This window comes from Rosa rugosa, chromosome 5, assembly GCF_958449725.1.
Source record: "Rosa rugosa chromosome 5, drRosRugo1.1, whole genome shotgun sequence".
Classification (NCBI taxonomy): Eukaryota; Viridiplantae; Streptophyta; class Magnoliopsida; order Rosales; family Rosaceae; genus Rosa; species Rosa rugosa.
Window position 1 is genome coordinate 53,004,817 of NC_084824.1, and position 13,598 is coordinate 53,018,414.

Sequence of the window (13,598 nt, forward strand, 5' to 3'; positions counted from 1 at the left end):
ACAACTCCCAACACTCACGCATACCCAATGACTTAGCCAATACCGAAGAGCACACGATGGGGATCCGCTGCAGACGGGCCATCACTCGAAAGGTATTGACACATCACCAAATATGCACCTTACGCTCTGATACCAAACTGTCACGCCCCGGATTTTGAATGATAAATTCAAATCCGAAACCTGAATAATTACAATTACAAAAAAACCAAATCTCGAAACTTCGAGTTCATTATTACAATTCACTCTCACAATATATTATAAAGCTCAAATGAGCATAACACACCTCACAACTTACAATTGTTGTAAAACTCTAACAATTGCTCTAACCGCACGATCACCGTCCTGGTTCTCCTGTCCTGTAGGATTACCCGCTACACAATTTGAATAGTGTACCGGGAGTTGCAACAACACAAAACCCGGTAAGCTTTTTACAGCCAGTATGAGTAAACAAGAAAGAACTGTTGATTTATTAGATTTCAAGACTACCACAAACCCACGTTACTTTCTCACTCTCATATATATATATAGACACTTATGAGTTACTCTCAATTTAGCTCATAAGATCACTCACTCTCATATATATATGTAGACACTTATGAGTTACTCTCAATTTAGCTCATAAGATCCCTCACTCTCATATATATATATAGACACTTATGAGTTACTCTCAAATTCGCTCATAAGATTTCCCAACATTTGGTAGACAGACTCATATATATATATAGACCCTTATGAGTTACTCTCAATTTCCCTCATAAGGTTACCATATATATATTGACACTTATGAGTTACTCTCAATTTCACTCATAAGGTCACTCCACATTTGGCAGACAGACTAGAGCTCTAACTGAACGTAACCACTCGTCCGGCCACAGACGTGATTACGATTTAATACTATTAATAACCACCAGCCCGGTACGAGAGCGTGATTCACTAATAGATGCCATGGTCACCTCGTGACCTAGTGATCTCCACAGATCACAACAATTTATTGTTCCTCAACAATAAAACTCAACACCTCTCACAATATATTGTTTCTCAACAATAAACTCAATATCTCTCACAATATATTGTTTCTCAACAATAACTCAACACAACTCCAACAATACATATTATTTCACGTAATAATATATATACAGACATTCACACAGGAATGTCTAGTAACACCAACAATAGTTCATATGATTGCAACAAAATAAAGCAATTAATTGTATTGGGTTCGTAATATGAACCACGTGAGGTTTACTCACCTCGATAATCCCGCTGCGTCTTCAATTCAGCTCAAAATACGATCCACAATCGTCCACCAACTCAAACCGTCAATCACCTAGTCCAATAATGATCTTGACTTAGCCAACAACTCAAATATGTAATTAAACGACGATCCAACGCTCAGATTCAAATTAAACGATGATCCAACGGTCGGATCTGAATTTAATGATGATCCAACGGTCGGATCCTCACGGATCGCCTTTAGGATCATCCTCCAAAATTATCACGAAGATCCAACGGTCAGATCTTCCTGAATCGCCTTTACTAACATCTCCACAAAATTATATGAAAATCCGACGGTCAGATTCTCACGAATCGCCTTCCGAATCACTATTTCTCAATTATACGAAGATCCAACGGTCGGATCTTCGCCCGTGACCTCACAAGGTCACCGGGACAGTCATACGATCAACATATCCAAAATTGAAGCAAAACCGATGGTCAGATCTTCACAGATCGTAAACCGAAGATAAACGTAAAAACGTTAAATAGTAACGTCAAAACGTAAATCCACTATTTATCAACTTTTTCTAACATGACCATGTTATATATCAAAACGCTCGTATGGATGCATAGATCATCGCCTAGATAATGAAAACTCGAAATATGGTCTGATGCGCCGCCACAAGCGGTGGTCAGTGGGCGGTCAACGCGGCGGTCAACGCCGGTCAACCACCTCAGATGGCAAAGTGACCAACTACAAACTGGTTCAAAATGAAAGGGTGGTCGACTTTCATACCTGGAGCTAAGCCTGGTTCGGCCTAGATCGTCCTAGATCAAGCGTTGAAGTTGGATTAATCTCGTGCGTCTGATCAGATTCCAGATTGAATCAGGGACGTCGAAATCTTCAACTTGTGATCTTTCACTCCACACTCCAAATCGTCAAGCAAGGCCTATATGGGGATGATCAGGGGGAGGAGGAGATCACGAAAATGGGAACGATCGGCCCATGCAACGCCGGAAAAGTGGTTTTCCGGCTGGGTCCGTTTTGCACTTGGGTCGGGCTTTGATCTCGGCTTGGAGGCAGCGGCGGGGCGGGGCGAGGCCACAGAGCAGCTATGCTCGGCAAGGCGCGCCGGTCTGGTGCGGGTCCGGTGGCGGTGGCGTCCGGGAAGTGGGCTTTCCGACCGGGTCGGGTCGGTCGCGACCCGTCGGGTCTGAGGGACGCACGAGAGAGAGAACGGAGAGAGCTGGGGGCCAAAACGCAAATTTCCCATTTTTTTGTCCTTAAAGAAAGAATTCGGAAAATTTCTCTATTTATAGAAAATTCCCAAATTTCAAAAATTCATAACATAATCATACGAACTCCGAATAATGCGTTCCACATGTCCACGAACTCGTATCGACGAGCTCTACAACTTTCATGAAGGAAGTTTTCCCAAATTTTGAACGTATAAAAAGTCAACTTTGTTGACCCCCTAAAAACGTTCGTTTTCGAAAATAAAACCGTTCGAACTAATTCCACAACTTCTCCAAGCTTCGTACTCGCTCCTACTATCGTGAAATCATTTCTAAAAAACCATGGAATTTAATTTGGATTTTCCGGGGTATTACATGTTTGGCTTACTCGGTCATTGGAATATGACGTACTCAATTCTGATCATTAAAAATATTACTCCTTGAAAATATAAAAAAAAGATGCCAGTCACATGGAACAAATCACCAAAAAATCCAATTATGAGCAAATTTCTCACTGCCTAGAAAGGGGAGAAAGGGAAGAAAAGAAGAGATAAAAAAAAAAAGGAAAATGGTCCGTACAGTACTCAAACTTTTCCTCCTTATAACTTTTGGTACCTAAGCTTAAAAAAATATCAATACGGTACCTGAGGTTCGCAGCCCGACCAAAGATTGGTACCTAAATCCGTTAGGTCCGTTACGAAAGTTGCCAGTTGGCAATTTTGAACTTAAAATGACTTATTTACCCTTTGTTTTTTTTTTTTCCTTTCTTTTCTTTAGTTCATCTTCTTCATATTTAAAAAAAAAGCAATTTTTTTAAATATTTTTTTACTGTGAATGCAAAAGAAGAATTTTGACAATAATTTCACAATACAGACTCAGATCGGACTGGGTTTTGCAAAAGGGTTTTGGGTTCTGAATTTTTGGGGTTTTTAGCTCAAACCCCAAAATAGAAAGATGGGTTTCCGCAAATGTGGTGTGATGAAGTTTTAGAGCCAAAAAGATGGGTTCTTTGGATATGTAACTGAAAGATATTGGGGGGTTTTCTCTGTTTTTTAAGATGGGTTTGTAATGTGTGTGCAATTGAAGTCAAAAATGGCAGTTTTGATTGCAGTGGAGGTGAAATTTCAAAGTGATTTAAATGGGATTTCTTCTGGGTCTACTAGAGAGAGAGAGAGAGAGAGTTTTCTCTTAATTTCCAGATTTGCATAGCAATGGCTAGAAGCCTCTACAGATGCAGGAAAGAAATTATCACAATGAGCAATGCAATATCTCAATGAGCAATGCAATATCTATTGATGCAGCCACCTCTTCTAAGGTGCACTCATTCCAATATTCTTATGTTGAATTCACTCAATTATGCTCATCTCCGTGAGGTCTTCCAATTCATCTAAAGATTTCTCTTCATTGTATCCTGGATTGTGCAACATGTTTCGGTTCTCCCAATAGCCGTATCCAATATAGAAAGCACAATGATAACGGGGCACCGGTACTGGATAACCATCTCCCAGAAATCCTCATAGGTATTCGGAAGTGGACCTTGTGTTGTGATGAATCCACATGATTCCCCACTTTTTGGAATTTGATGACCTCATTATCACCATCAACATCACAATCAATCTACGATCCCTTGGTGTTGGGAATTTCAAGTTAAATTTGCGATCTTGTATCAGAAATTGACTGAAAAAGAAGACAAGAAAGGAGAGAGAGGAAAAATAGCTTCCTCTATATCATACTACTCCTGCAAAACAACATCAAACGGACCTTGATCTGGAAGTGCCCAATTTGGGATGAAATTTCAGATTAACGATCAGAGATCAAGCATAAAAGATTCAAGTCATCAATCAAAGATGAAACTTCAGATTTACGAAGAGGATTTTCATTTCTTTTTGGGATTGATTATGAAATTGCAACCCAATTGGTGCTGTGTCTCTGTCAAGAACGATCCGACCTGGATTCTTGATCATTCTTGTCAGCCTTGGAATGAGATTCGACGCCACTGGAAACAGAATCTTGATGCTTCTGGGCTTCATATATGATTTATAAAAGCAGGGTGGGGAGGGGGGAGGAGAAGAAGAATCTAGAAAGAGTGTATGTAATGGACTAGAATCAAATTCAAAGAAGATAGAGAGAGGATTCGAAGCTGAAAATCTGTTAAGGAAAGCAAATAGGATTGACCTGGCTACACACTCTTTCTTGCTGGACTAGAATCGATTTCAAAGAAGAGAGAGAGATGCTTAGGAAAAAAAAAAAATTAAGGCATGAAAGGACGAAAATGCCCCTAAAAAATTGCCAGTTGGCCGACACCTTAACGGACCTAACGACTCTAGGTACCAATCTTCGGTTGGGCTGAGAACTTCATGTACCGTATTGATATTTTTTTAAGTTCAGGTACCAAAAGTTATAAGGAGGAAAAGTTCGGGTATCGTACGGATCATTTTCCCTAAAAAAAAAGATTATAAGGATATAGAAAAACTCCATATCCTTGAAAGCAAACTTAAGTTCTGGTCTGCTACTCGCCGACTCTCTCAAGTCTTAATTCTTTTAGTTCAAACATATATAAGCTCAAGAATTGAGCTAAGATGATCGGGGGAGAGCTCAAAAGAAGGAAAAAAAAAAAACACTGGTGGTTGGGAGAGGGGACGGAAACGAATAAGAATGGATAATCTAATTTTTAAAAATATTTTATTTTGATATATTAATTTAGATCTATTTCACAAATATATGTTTATCAATAATAAATATCTTAATTTTTTTAATTAGAGATTAATATATTTTTTACTATTCCATATTTAATAATTCCTTTACTATTTTTTAGAGCACAACAAACCACACACATTGGATTGTATCTAGCAAAACCTAGCTCTAGGATTTTGAGCATAGTGCAGGGCGGCGGGGTTGCTGACCCTTCTTAACCGATGAGTTCCTCGTAGTGGGTGGTGAGTACACGGTTTTAGCGTTGGCTTGTGGCGACATGCCCTGTAGAGGCGGCTCTTGCCATCGTCGACTGCAGGTAGCTATTAGTGTTGGAAGGCGCTTGAGTTGGTGGATCCGGGTTGGAATCACAGATTTGAGATAGCTGCTAACGGCGTTGTGGTTAGATCGGAGGTCGATCGGAGCATTCTTGGTAGGGCTCAAGGAGGCAGAGCGCAGGAATTGGCTTTTGCTAGACCTAACTAGGAGTTCGGCGCCTGGTTGCGTGGAGTCCAGGAGGCATCGTAGTAGGCAAAGGTAGATTAGTGGGATTTCCAACCAGATTTGTCTAGTTTTGGTACTTTGCTGATTGAAGAGAGATGATGTGGTGGAAAGGCCGACTACCGAAAAATATGATGCCGACGACGACGGCCTGGTAGCGTGTTTGGGCTTCTATTTTAGTAACTCGGATTTTGGCTTGGGCATTTGGGCCTGAACTCTATTCGAGTAAGCATTCAAAGAAAAGCAAGAAGACCAACTTGTTGCCGAGGTTGTTAGCTGCTATATTTTAATTTTTGCTATTAGACAATTGGATGCAAGTCTTATTTAGGTAAGGGTAAACTCTATAAACTTTTCTAAGATGTTTCTAGTTGTGATTTGTACCACAATTGTGTGCTGGTAAATTAGACTAAATGAATGATTTTTCTTTAAAGAAGAGAGGTTGTTCTTGCTTAGTTAGGATTGCGTCTTGTGAGCGTCCCTTTAGACTTTAATGAATTTAGATTGGCTTAGACAAGGATTCAAATTTCGGTTTCGATTTCAATTTCGGTCCTTCAAATTTAAGGAAATTTCTGAGAAAATTTCGATTTCCGTAGAAATTTCGGTTAAAAATAAGGGAAAAACTCACAAACAGTACCTGAACTTCAAGCCACTAATAACTTTCGTACCTCAAGTTCAAAAAATATCAGATTGGTACCTGAACTTCTGACCCCGACCCAATATCAGTATCTGGGAACAGTAAAATCGTTAACGGAGTTAATTTTTGAAGGGTAAATCTATCATTTCACTGTTCATCATCTCCAAAACTCTCCCCCCTCTCTCTGCAAACCCAGATTTTTCATTATCTTCTTCATACCTCACACACAAAAACCCAAATCGACCAAAGGAGAGGTGAGAGGTGAGAGGAGTTGGTGGTGGATGGGACGGTGGCTATTGAAGAAGTGAAAGGTTGGTTGATAGTGGTGATGAGGTATGAAGAAGAAGAAGAAGAAGCAATCTGGTATTGCAGAGAGAGGGGAGAGTTTTGGAGATGATGAACAGTGAAATGACAGATTTACCCTTCAAAAATTAACCCCGTTAACGATTTTACTGTTCCCAGATATTGATATTGGGTCGGGGTCAGAAGTTCAGGTACCAATATTGTCACGCCCCGAATTTTGAATAACAAATTCAAATCCGAAACATGAATTAAACAACTTAAACTTTCTCAGAAACAACCTCGCCACTCACGCTCAAATTCAAAACTCGAAGACCTCGAGTTAATTATTACAACTCACTCGTACAAAGTAAATTGTAAAGCTCTAATGAGCATAACAAACCTCACAACTGAAAATCAGAGTATTACAAAGCAGCTACTCTACACGGTTCGATCACCTTCCTGAATTCTCCAGTCCTGTAGGATTATCCGCTACACCGTTTGAATAGTGTACCGGGATTGCAACAACACAAAACCCGGTAAGCTTTTGACAGCCAGTATGAGTAAAAGAAAGAATGGTTGATTTATTATAACACAGTACTTTTAACTCAAGTAACAACCAACAATTTCAACATCCACAAAGAAAACCACAATCTCGATAATTGATCACCAAAATCATTAACTCCAAATCATTTGAAATCACACACAAAGAAATCAAATGAATCACTCATCTCTACTCTTAACAAGATGTCTTTATCCCCACAATACGGAATAATATTTCTCAACTTTCTACAAGTCTCATCCATCTTTGCACTTCCCAATTAAACTAATAAGAACATTAATCATGCATAGAAAATTAATTCAGGAAATAACCAACACGCATAAAATCAGAAGTCATAGTAATCCCTGCATATAATTTAGTTCAGGAGATTACATTAAAAACAAACAATAAAATGAAAACGAGAAATAAACGGGAAATCGAACCATAGAAATGATCAAGGAAATAAATAGAGATAATAAACAATATAACCGAAAAAGAAGAAAAGAGAAAAAGAATAGAAATTTAAACAAAAGAATTAACAAGGAAATTAATTAAAAACATCATCAACTCACACTAATAAATCCATCCAAAACTCAACACCTTTTACCAAAAGGACTCTTACAAGTCACATCGTGACAAAATCATAGGAAATGTTAACCTAACAAATCATTATGAAAATCCGGTCCAACCTGGACACGTTGGCAGACAGACTAGAGCTCTAACTGATCGAAATCACTAACCGGGCCAAAGGCGTAATTACGATATATTGCCTGAGGATGCAACCTGCAAACCCCGGATCTTTAGGCCAACCTGACCCTTAGATCAAAACATTTAAGCGAGTCGCACTGGACCCAAAATGTTAAAACAAATCAAACGGAGAAATCACAACCTGTGACTCTCAAATCCTCAGACCACCGGTCGTCAGATTAAAACATTTAAAATGGTCATACCGGACCTGAAAATGTTTCCCAACCCAAAAGGAGAAATCACAACCTGCAACTCCCCAAATCCTCAAACACTTTTCAAAACAATAGAAATACCATTTCCCACGACATATTGTTTCCCGAAAAGTCATACCCAAAAACAATATATGAACTCACTCACAAATATTGTTTGCATCACAACAATTCTACCAATACATATATGTTTCCGACATATGGAAATATTCAATTCAATAATCCACATACCACAATGCCACATAAATATATATATACGTAATTATCCGCTCAGGGATAATCACTAATACCAACTATAGTCCACACAATAAAATCGTGAAATTCATTTTTATAGTTTAAATACATTTTACTTACCTATGGACCGTAGTTGATCAAGCCCATATGATTTAAAACAAATATTTATTTCATAAATATTTTCACACAATTACGACAAAATAAAGTAATTAAATTTATTCGGTTCGTAATATGAACCACGTGAGGTTTACTCACCTCGATATTCCCGCTGCGTCTTCAATTCAACACAATACACACCGAAACCGCTCACCCAAGGGAGACCGTCAATCACCTAATCAAACATGACCTTAACTTAGCCAACAACTCAAAAACATACTCAAACGACAATCCAACGGTCAGATTCTAATTTAATGATGATCCAACGGTCGGATCGAAATTATACGATGATCCAACGGTCGGATCCTCACGGATCGCCCTCAGGATCATCCTCCAAAATTATCACGAAGATCCAACGGTCGGATCTTCCTGAATCGTCCTTACAAACATCTCCACAAAATTATACGAAAATCTGACAGTCGGATTCTCACGAATCGCTTTCCGAATCACCATTTCTCAATTATACGAAGATCCAACGGTCGGATCTTCGCCCGTGACCACACAAAGTCATCGGGACAGTCATACGATCAACATATTAAAATTTGAAGCAAAACCGACGGTCAGATCTTCGCAGATCGTAAACCGAAAGTAATGCATAAAAACCGAAACCCTAGCATGCATCAACTTTCTCCAAAATGACCTTATAATATATCCAAACGACCGTATCGATGCGTAGATGAATAAACTGAAAACAAAACACCAAAATATGGCTGGACGCGCCACCACGCGCCGCCACAAGCTACTGGTCAACCGGTGGTCAACGACGGCAGTCAACGCCGGGTCAACCACCTCCGATGCAAAAGTCGTCAACTACAAACTTCTTCAAAATAAAAGGGTGATCAACTTTCATACCTGGAGCTAAGTCTGGTTCGGCCTAGATCGTCCTAGATCATGCTTGGAAGTTGGATTAATCTGGGCCGTCTGATCAGATTTCCAGATTGAATCAGGGACGTCGAATTTTCAATTCGTGATCCTTCACTCTACACTCAAAATCGTCGTGCAAGGAGGATATGAGGATGATCAGGGGGAGGAGGAGATCACGAAAATAGGAAGGATCGGCCGAGGAGACGCCGGAAAACTGGTTCTCCGGTCGGGTCGGTTTCGTACGGCTGGGCTCCTTCGATCCAGCTTTGGCGACGACGGCGGGGCAAGCGGAGGGCACCAGGCAGCTGGGCGGCTTGCGGCGATCATAGTGAGTGCCGGGTCGTGGCCGGAGAACGCCGGAGGAGAGAGATGGGGCCGGGTCGGGTCAGCGGGTCGGCCGGCCTGGGAAGGGTTTTCGAGCGAGAGAGAGAGAGAACCGGGGGCTGTTCCGCAAAAAACCAATTTTTCTGTCCTTAATGACAGAATTTGGATTTTTTTGACTATTTATAGAAAAATCTCAATTTTCAAATATTCATAACGTATTCATACGAACTCCGAATATTGCGTTCCACATATGCACAAGATCGTATCGACAAGCTCTACAACTTTCATGAAGGAAGTTTTCCCAAATTTTGAACGTATAAAAAGTCAACTTTCGCGAGCCCCTAAATAACGTTCGTTTTCGAAAATTAATCGTTCGAACTAATTCCACAACTTCTCCGAGCCTCGTACTCGCTCCCACTATCGTGAAATCATTTCTAAAAAATCCACGGAATTTAATTTGGATTTTTCGGGGTATTACAAATATGATATTTTTTGAACTTGAGATACGAAAGTTATTAGTGGCCGATAGGTCAGGTACTGTTTGTGAGATTTTCCTTAAAAATAAAGAAATCACATTAATTGCATTTATAAAATGGTATTTTTGAATGAAACTTATACATAGATTAAACTAACCCTATAATAAACCTATTTACAATGTAATCTCTCTAAAGTTGTTCATTTATAATAGAATTGTTATATGTTGAGCCAAGACTTGGAAGAACAAATAACAGATTCGAAGAACAAAGAACATTTAAAAAGAACATTTTGTTAATGTAACCTATGACTAACCAATTTACAATGTAACCTATAATAAACCTATTAGAGATTACATTAATATATAACAAAGAACATATCGCAAAGAACAAAGGTTAAGTTTATTATAGGAACTCAATGTAACCTCATCTTTTTGGCTATTAACAAACAGATTTAGGCAATTAACAAAAGTTATTTAAAAAAAAAAGTGTCCCTTCTCTACAATGTAACCCAATAAGTCACTATATTGAGTTCCTACGTCCATTTAGCCAAGACTCGAAGAAAGTGATTCAAACTCATTTAGAGACAAATGTTTATCGTGTCTTCCTTGTGTATATCCCCCATACTTGATTGCAAATAAAATCAAAATTTCATATTTTCTCTATGAAAGTATGAAGTAAAAAATTTATTTTCAGTGACATACAAAATTTTGTAGAAATTTCGGAAAAATTTCGGTGTGAATTTTTAAATATAGTTTTTGTTTGTAGATATTTCAGAAATTAAGAATTTCGCGAAAATGAACGGAAACTTCGGGAAACTCCTGATGGAAATGATCTAGCATATGAATTTCATTTCGGTAATTCAAACTTATGGAAATTTCGACAGAAATTTGAACAGTCTCGGAGAAATTTCAATCCTTGGGCTTAGATAGGTTATCTGGTTTTCTGAATTTTCTTATGTAAGTTTTATTAGACTCTGACCTGTTTTCATGGCTTGATTACTAATGAAATCAATTCCGATTAAAAATAAAAAATTCCTTTACTATTTGAGAAAATCGTCCAAACAGTGTCTGGACTTTTCCAGACTATTAATTTTCATACCTATACTTCAAAAAATATCAAAATGGTACCTGAGTGTTTCAGCCCGACTTAATTTCCGTACCTAACAACAGTAAAATCATTAACAGAGTTAACTTTTAAAGGATATTTTCATCATTTTACAATTCATCATCTCCATCCTCTTCTTCTCCTCCACCGAAACCATCACCAACAACCTCTTTTAGCTATCAATGGCGCGTCCCTATTAATCAACCCACAGCGCCAAATCACTTCCTTCTTCTCTAAAGCCACTTCTTCTCCAACTCCCGTCCCTAAATCTAATCCCAGCCTGGGTTCCAGCCTTTGCTTCATCACGCCTTTGCATTGTAAGAGAGGTTTTAGTGATTTGGTCAATTTGGTACATTTGTCAAAAATTGAAAGGAAACTCATACATAGGAAACTGGGAAGAATCGTACTTTGTACATTGTCAAGATCCCACGCTATAAATATCTGACTGAAACTCGTAAGAAAGCAGAAGCTTCAATCAGTCTCGGACGTGGGGTCCCTGTCGTCGGAACTATTTTCAGGTGTGACTTCAACTTTCCGGCGTGTCTTTCATACTTTAAAATTTCCGATCAGTTCTGGTAATTAGAAGCATTCCCGTGCATGTATCGCTGTTTTAACTTTTCAAATTTTTCGTTTGAACTATGAACAAGTCGGTAAACTCTGATTCTGAATTCCAAGAATTGGTCTTTCAGCTCTTTTTGGTTGCTGGAATGAGTTTGAGTTTGAGTTAGCTATTGGGATTTTTTTGCATTGAAACTTTCTCTGTTTATGTTTGAAAGATTGAGGCTTTTTGATTATGTGTTTCTCTTATTGGTGGCTCAATTTTGTGTTGAATAGATTGAAATGGGAAGCAGATATTTTTATTCAAGCTTGTTTATATGAATATGAATATGGTTTTTTCTGTGTTATATGCTCTTCATGATCAAGCTTGTTGATTGAACTTTATAGTTTTGGTTTAGTTTGTGTTTTCGGTGCACTGGAAACTTGGACAGTACCAAATCACTTCTTTTGGTTTTTGCTCTGAAGTTTAATTTTATAGTGGGGCTTCCTGTTGTTTTCGATTTGCATTGTGAACTAGGGCCGTGTTTGTTTTCCTTCATATAAGGACTAGATAGGAAAATAAAAGTCAAATCTGACCACTAGTCATGTTTGGACGCCCAGATATGGTTGGGCCAGACATGGATAACAAATCCATTTAGAATGGTATCATAAAACAAATCCATCTTCTAATTTCTCTCTCTTGACTCATAGGTGTGGTTATGTTTTTAATTTAAGTTTCCTGGTGGCTACTTGATCTTTATATATATCAATGTTGAAAATGCTAATTTCAGATACAACGCTTGTTGGCTTCCATTACTTGCCAAACATTCAGACTCCCAGGTTTCTGAGGGACCTTTGGTTGTACCTCTCGATTGTGAATGGATTTGGCATTGTCACAGGCTAAATCAGGTAGGATTATCCGAATTATTTTTTCTTTTATTCGATCTTGGTTATCTTTATTGGATTATTTGTTGAGTGGCTGAGTTTTGTGGCTTGGGTTGATGGTTTCGGTGGAGGAGAAGAAGAGGATGGAGATGATGAATAGTAAAATGATGAAAATATCCTTCAAAAGTTAACTCCGTTAACGATTTTACTATTGCTAGGTACGAAAATTGGGTCGGGCTGAAACACTTAGGTACCATTTTGATATTTTTTGAAGTATAGGTATGAAAATTAATAATCTGGAAAAGTCCAGACACTGTTTGGACTGTCTGGAAAATTGATATTTAAAATTAATACTGTTTTTAAATATTGTTTTTGATACTTAACTACTAGACCTGTAAATTGACCGGATTTTGTTCTGGATCCGTGGTTATTGGATAAGTTTCGATTGAAAATTTGATCCATTGATCTGTTAATGATTCAGATCCGTTAATCCATTTATTTAATGGATCAAACAAGGCTTTAGGTTGATCTGGTCTTTTAATGATCCGGTCCGTTTTCATAATAATAAAATATAATTTTTATTAACATATTATTAGTTTTTTAAAAGGGAAAAACTCACAAACAGTACCTGAACTTCAAGCCACTAATAACTTTTGTACCTCAAGTTCAAAAAATATCAGAATTGTACCTGAACTTCTGACCCCGACCCAATATCAGTATCTGGGAACAGTAAAATCGTTAACGGAGTTAATTTTTTAAGGGTAAATCTGTCATTTCACTGTTCATCATCTCCAAAACTCTCCCCTCTCTCTGCAAACCCAGATTTTTCATTATCTTCTTCATACCTCACACACACAAACCCAAATCGACCAAAGGAGAGGTGAGAGGTGAGAGGAGTTGGTGGTGGATGAGACGGTGGCTATTGAAGAAGTGAAAGGTTGGTTGATAGTGGTGAGGAGGTATGA